Source organism: Acyrthosiphon pisum, chromosome A1, assembly GCF_005508785.2.
Source record: "Acyrthosiphon pisum isolate AL4f chromosome A1, pea_aphid_22Mar2018_4r6ur, whole genome shotgun sequence".
Taxonomy (NCBI): domain Eukaryota; kingdom Metazoa; phylum Arthropoda; class Insecta; order Hemiptera; family Aphididae; genus Acyrthosiphon; species Acyrthosiphon pisum.
In genome coordinates, this window is record NC_042494.1 from 140842040 (window position 1) to 140850011 (window position 7972).

The 7972-nt window shown below is 29.3% G+C and overlaps 1 long non-coding RNA gene across 1 annotated transcript; it reads right to left on the bottom strand.

Moving 5' to 3' along the window:
- Window positions 1-2188: 2188 nt before the first annotated feature.
- LOC107884713 lies at window positions 2189-5546 on the bottom strand. Its single transcript, XR_001680092.2, has 3 exons — window positions 5388-5546; window positions 4028-4095; window positions 2189-2520 (listed from the first exon to the last, which is right to left on the bottom strand). It is a non-coding gene; the product is annotated as an uncharacterized LOC107884713 (long non-coding RNA).
- Window positions 5547-7972: the final 2426 nt, after the last annotated feature.

Genomic DNA, 7972 nt, shown 5'->3' on the forward strand with positions numbered 1-7972 from the left:
ATGTATTTTATCACTATCGTTTATTTTAAAGTTACACCAAAAACCAAAATCGATTTTCTCGAAAACAGATTTTGTGTAAAAATTCCCGGTTTTCCTTAATTTTTCTTTTGTTTTTCTCGGCGCTTTTGAAAACTATTGGAAATTTCAAATTTTTGACCTCCCAAGTGCACCAACTAGATTCACTTTCCCATCAAACAAGATACTGTTGAAGAAAATCGAAACAGTTTTACTGCCCCAAACCATGATGACAGACACAAAAATTTAAAAATTTAAAAATTAAAAAATTAAAAAATTAAAAAATAAAAAAATAAAAAAACACACATCATTGTAAAATCAATTCATTCATCGTTCCACTCAGAATCTATAACACGATATTTTCTCAAAAAACCCTTATTTATTATTTTTGAGATAAGAGACTCCTATCATTATAAATATAAAATTAAATATTGCTACATAATAATATGCATCTATTAAAGAAAATAATAGGTATAAATGTACATAAATTATGTCGAAGATGGTCATAAAAATAAATCATTATAAGTTATTGTGAGTTTAAACTAGGTACTATTACTAGTGACTTCAAGATTCTGATAGTGAATATGATGTATTTTTCCCCAAAAGGCAACTCCTTATGAAAATAAATAAATTGAGAGAGGCTATCCAAGATATATCCAGGTGGCAAAGGGTAGTAATGGTGTGCAAGAACTTTTAGGGAGCAGAGATGTCAGAAGAAGAAGAAGATATTTTAGTGCAATGTGAGTTGTTTATTTTAGTTTTAAATTTAATATAGATTTGAGTAGGTAATTAATAATATGGCTTTTTTTCTAAGCTTATGATATTATTATATTAATATAAATGCAAATTATAATTAAGTTCATTTTAAATCCATACAAATTAATTCAAGGATAGTTATTTCAAAGTTCAGTCAACTGAAATTGGAAATGTAATTTGTTTTGATCAAAATTAATATTCATATTTAAGTTGCAGGTATACAAAGTGCAAATAATAATGTGGGTCAGTAAAACTGTGTCTTATAAAAATAATCTATGTATTTGATTTCAAAGTTGGATCATCACAAATAATGCACGAGTATTGAGCACCTATCTACAAGAAGCAATAAGTAAGCATTAAAAATAAATAATAGTAAAGATGATATAATATTTAATTAACTAATAAACATACTTTTATAGGTTAGTTCCAAATTGCATTAATTTGTGTCCATCAAAAACGTACTCATTGAACAGACCCGCCTAGGGATATACCTACGCTTTTATTAATATTTTGTCTGTGCATATAGGTTAGCAGTATAAGATAAACAGAAAATTCAAGCTACTTTCATTTTCATAAACATGATTTTCAATATTTTGTAAATAAATTAAATTGAGTTTGAATTTGTGAACTACTTTAATATTGTAAAATAATATTATTATGCTTGATATTAATAATTAGAAGTCATAATATATATTTTTAGAATAACTCAACAGAATATTTTATTATATTCGTTAAGCTAAAATATAATATTTTAATTATGTTTTGAAGAGACCGAAATAAATGAATAAACTAAAAGCATATTTTACCGTCTTATGCCCGTACCTGTGTTTAAATATTTTGTGTATTCAAACAAATTCAACGAAATACCTGCTTGAACAACCCCCAGCTTTCAAAAGAATTCAGAAGTTGAAAGGTTTAAATTAAATACTGTTTTAATTAAAACAATTTATTTACACAACATAACAATTGATATAATTGTTTTAAATTCCTAGATTAACTAATAATTTATTATACTTAACGTATTTCAAGTATTAATTAGATATTATTTGTGTTTATACCAATGCTTAATAATATAAGCACCTTTGTTTCAAAAACTAAAAAGCCTAATTTAGTACACATAATCTAAAAATTTACACCTTAAGAACAAACATCTATGATTGCAGGGTATTATAAAAAGTTAAAAACTTGATGACAGTTGATATTAAATCATGCTGCAACCCCATTAAAAATTAAATCTTCAATGTCTATTTTCCAAAACAAAGTGTAGTAGATATGTAATAATATATTATTTTAATAACATATTATGGCTTCTCCTCTCGATTTCTGTTTATGATAATATCCATTCTGTCGTGGTCGTGTAAGATTTAAATAAAATATTCTAATTACCTATTTATCTAAGTATAGGTACCTACGGTGTTAATCAAAAATAAAGTCTATGCATAACCGATGAAAATATTTACATTTTCATGATTTATCTGACTCCTTCCAGTGGAGGATTTTATAGTTTTTACAGGTACACATTGGTCACGATGCACCGGGTCGATAGATTGCATTCCACGTGACCGATTATGGTCGCGTGCGATTTTTCGGGCGGCAATTAAAAATGTAAAAACATCGTACGAGTCAAATACCTGCGCATACTTCCGGTGCGTCGGGAATTGCGTCCGGTAACCCGATGATTCCGTCGGTGGTACGTCCGCCATACGGTGTTGCAGTGTCCGGTGTTTTCGGAATGGGATAACAGGTCAACTGAAATTCAATAATATTTCACTGCGATTTTCTGTTAGGAAATTCGTTTTAAAACAACAGCAGACGAATCAGTGTGGAAACAACTAACAGGTATAGGCGAGATAGGTATATATAAAGAAAATACTATTTCAAAACGGATATTGCTCAATGAACAGAAAAATAAATAGCTTTTGAATAATGTTATTCAATGCGACGTATAATTTTTTGCCCCTTATATTGTTATAAATATTGTATAATATATAATATTGTGTTTAATATTATGCTTATTGATGTGCACTCGATTCACAAGTTCTCAAACTGTGGTAGGTACGCGTACCACCGGAGGTACAGATCGTATAAATTTAAATACAGATAAATTATTAAAAATAATCACTGTGGGATTTAACCGATTTTTCATATTGAATAGTTTTGTTTTAAATTTTAAGTTACCAGTGATCGCGACTAAGCCACAACAATAAATAATCATAAATTGAATACCTACTTAGGTACCTACGCGAAAAAAAGTATTAGAACTTCTCAGTGTCGTGCTAACTTCCATTGGCACGCTAGTGCAATAATATTTGGCACCCCTATTAATCATACATATTTATACTTTTGCCACCCTAGGGCACTTCCCCCCCTCTGGAGTATCTGCGCTATACAAAAACGTATAATAATATGTCAGGATAATAACTTTTACATTATAATATCATAGGTTAGGTTAGGTTAGTCCCAAGGTCCCCGAACAAAGTTAGTCGAAAATAATTTGCATACACCTACGCGTTAAGCGTTTCACTATTTATTTTCCGTTGATAGGTAGGTGTAAGAGAAGTAATTGTATGCGTTTTACTCGTTATAGATACACGTAAGAAATAATTTGAATTTACAATAAATGCTTTATGTTTTGATGACTATAATAATATGTCTTTATAAATATGGTCTATTATGGTTCGTGTCAACAAATTCTCTCTGCTCAGGGGGGGGGGGAGGTGGGCGAACCCCGTCTCAAAACCAATTTTGATAACTGGACGTTATATAGCCAATAATAGTTTTACCAATGCCATTATATTAAAATACTTTTCACATGTGTTACACATAATGTGTAATGTGTATATTATATTTTGTTCATATTATAAATTGTTTCAACTTTATTTTCTCGTGTTTTCACGAGATTTATTTTATAAACTCACATAAAATACAACTGATTCGGTTTCGGTCAATAAGAATTCAACCACCACAGCATTTTTTTGTGAATCAACAAAAGACACGATTTCGTAGTAAATATGCGCATCAATTTTTCCAACAGTATAACAATATAAAATGTGTGTTTTAGTATACTCTTACTTCCCCAAAAATGTTCATTTAAATCTAATGCCACCAGCAGGAATATATCGTATTACTATTTAAGTGAAATACACTGTACCTACAACTTTAGGTACTGCAGGCTACCTATTGATAAAAATTAATCTTTAACCGTATAGAACAAGCAGAAAAAACTGCTAATTTATTTAGGTTTATAGCTACATACATAATAGACGTTTGATTTCATACATAGGTGGCTCACCAATGGTGCTTAGATACTGTGAATCAATAGATCTGTAATATTAATTGTAAAATATATTAACAAAAATTGAAAAAAATAATTTCTTAATGTATCGACTGCTAGAATGGTATAAAAACAATGATAATATTGATTAAAATACAATTGGTCAAGGTAATAATATATAATAAATTTATTAATAATAATGATAGGTAGGAGAAATCGCTGCTTGAAAAATTCAAATATCCAACTGTTTCCTAATTGTTTTCATTCAAGGTCGGTCATGGTCAAAAATAGTCTTTATGGTTGCTTTAGTGATACATATATAATGACAAATTATTTTCAAATATACAATACCAGTCGAGGCTAATAATTGTCAATTGGTGTTTTGAATCTTTGTAGGTACCTATCATCGTATTATACAGAGAAGGTCGTTTTGAGTAATCAGTGTCGGGATAATCCATTCATATTTTTTGATTTGAAACGTAAAAATATATTATAGTTTAATGTTAAAAAGCATTTGAAGGTTAATGACATGGTCTTTATTTTGCAATGTATAAGAAATAAAATGGCTTATTTGGCTTCGCATTACAAATATTTGGGAATTTCCAAGTCATTTTTATAGAACGAAAGATGAAGGATACAATTCATATTATTCATTAAACTATGTATTTATAAATGTGTATGTGCTTGCCAGATATTTGTGACGGCATTCATACAGTTATTGGAGATTTCAGAACGATAAACCTCTGCGTCGTCACGCGTCCTTGCTTCTAGATAGTGGACATACACTGTGGTTTTTATTTTAGATTTTAAACTGCAGACAATTTCAATCGATATACTTTGACTTCGACTGTGTATTTTTAAAAATATTTAATGTGAACATGTTAACCTACCATACTTTTGTTTTTTCCTGTTTGAAATCAAAATCTAAATATTGCAATACCTATTCGAAAATATAATACGATAAAACTACGAATAATTATTTAATGTTTACGTCAACTTCAACAAAATGTATACACTTTGTGGTTTTCAACTTTTGTAAGGATACTTTAGTTTATCAAAAAAAAAATATATATATATATTATATAGGTTCAGACCTAAGTGAAAAAAAATATACTACCAAGTTCACAGCAATTTTCAAAATATTTATAAGCTTATTTTAAGCTATTTGTACATTGGTCTATTAACATATTCATAGAACATGCGGTTAAGTTGTTTGACATCATCGAACAGTAAGTACATCGGTAATGGCGTATATTATTTGTATGCGGTATTTTTTGAAATAATTAGTTCGACCAACCTCATTGGGAAAATACTAATAATAATTATAAGTTATAATACATACTTATCCTAAAATAGATGCTGATCCACCCGTCTCCTTAGCTCATAATCGTGTATTATTGAATGTAAAATTAACATACACCGATATACCCATTACAGTGACCTACTGAACACTCGAAACCTTCTATTTATACTAATAGCAGAGCGAGTTTGTTTATTTTTTATCTTATTTTATTATTTTTATGAATGAATTACAATTCTTAAAATGATTATTCATGACTCGTAAAAACATTACTATAAACAGATATTTTCTCAGAATCTTTTTTCGGATGCGATGCTGAATCATAGCTTTAAAAATATTATAATATTTTTATTGGTATAATAATATATGGTTTACAATTTTATATTATTGTGCATTTTACTAGGTCACTAATATAATATTATACAAGTATTAAACATATTTTTATATATTATTTACACAATTGATGTCTTATACAGACTTGACCGTCTTTCAAGGTACACACAACAGTGTTTGGCAAATAATATAAGTTTTTTAGTACGTAATAATCGTTCTCCCGGATCTTACGTTCAAGGTTATATAGGTACCACACTGCATCGACACGACATAATAATATTATGCACTATGATGATTGTGTTGTAGACAGCGTTATTTAGCTATTGCGATGAGCGTCTGACTCATTTCGGCATTATTTGTCAATAAATCTGTCTAAACGCCACGCACGTTCAGTTGTTTGCAATCGACTCGTTATTAATCCGGGCTTGAAGTATCCAGACTAAAAATTAAAACTTTTTTTAGCTAATTACCCAACCCGCGGGTAAGTCGTATTCTTAAACGGTTGACCTCCACACGAGTCTTGAAACGTGCGATGAACGTGACACTTAAAGTGTTTCGATCAGGACGACTGTTTAATCATCCCTTCCCTCCGGAGCTGAGTGGGTATAATGTCTACTCCTTAAACAACACTTAATGGCTTTGAAATGAAGTGCGTTATAAACACTCAAACGAAATATGCTTTCAGTAATAATTTATAACAATGTAATACAACAACTTCATTGAATTATTTTGTTCAGTCCGATCTGATGTTGTTGAAACTTCTTCGAGGGTGTTACCAAGACTGTTACCAATCGGAATCAGTGGCTTGTAAATACAATGTGTCGATGTCGTCTATATGTCATTTAATAAATTTAATTTTCAATAGGTACCATAATTATTATAACTTAATTTTCAATACCATAATATATACATTTATACTGATGATTTATCCTTATAGATTATAGTCAGAATAACAATTCGCAGCAAGTTGTTTACACTTTATATTGAGTTTATGATAAGAGTGAATTCAATTATTTTCATAAATGAGTAATAAATTATAATATTATAAATTTAGTGAGTTAATTTATATTATGAACCCCCTTTATGTTTATTGTAATACTTTAACACATTTTATTATTATTATATTATAATATTATAATAGTATAAACATTATATTAATATCATCACAATATAAATATTTTAATATTTACGTAGGTAATTGATAAAACTTTTTCAGAAATTTGGTAATTTAACCATGAATAACAATTATGAGATCTATCATGGTAGTAACTCAATAAAATATATTCGGAATACGTATTGTTGTTTTTTTGTCATTTGCATAATATTCTATAGCACATAACAATAATATATTATATTATAGCAATAAAATATTATAAATACGACATACATTTAACAGTGGGTACTATATCAGAATGGAGAGACACTCGATTGGTTGAAATCGAAATGATCGACTGACATTGGATATCGGCAGATGGAAAGTATATTTTCACTGACTAATGTGGTCAGGTATACCTACTCCAAAAGTAATGACGATGCCGATATATATAGCTTAAACATAACGTTTCCTCTCTTTCGATAGTGGTCGGTTAAAATCGCAATAAATTACGAGATTCGCCAGTCTATTCCACGGGACTTTTTTTGCGACTATTGACTGCAGTTGACACGACGGTGGTTCTGATCTGCGCATTTTCTGACTTTTTCGTGGCCACGGACATTACCGTAACCACGGTAAAACACCACCATGAAAATTATTGAAGTATATGGTTAAACAGCAATTTTGAAACCTCGTGCAATTGTGCAGAGTTATAATCACCTGTACGATTCTAGTGTTAAATACTATTATAGAATATTTTATTGATTAAATCTGATCGATTGAATGACTAGTTAGAATTATTCGCACCACTGAATATAACGCGGTACGATAGACTATCAGATTATATAGTAAGTGACGTTTTAAAAAAAAATCTAAAATGCTTAATTTTTTTTACAAAATATTTTAGGCATGTGAAAAATGAAACCTGAGAGTACAGATCTCGTGGGTATCTACTTAAAGTTTTTTTGAAAACCACGATACGACAATGTTATTATTATTATTATCATTATGTATTGTACGTATATTTTATTTACGTAATTTTAAGTCTATACTAAAATATGATATTATTATAGCCAACGATAGTGACGGTTGTCTCTCGCAGTTATTAAAACGCACTGATTTCGGAACACTAACCCGGCCAAATATAATAATAATATTATACAGGTATTGGCGTTCACGGTCTGTTAACCATAATACACAT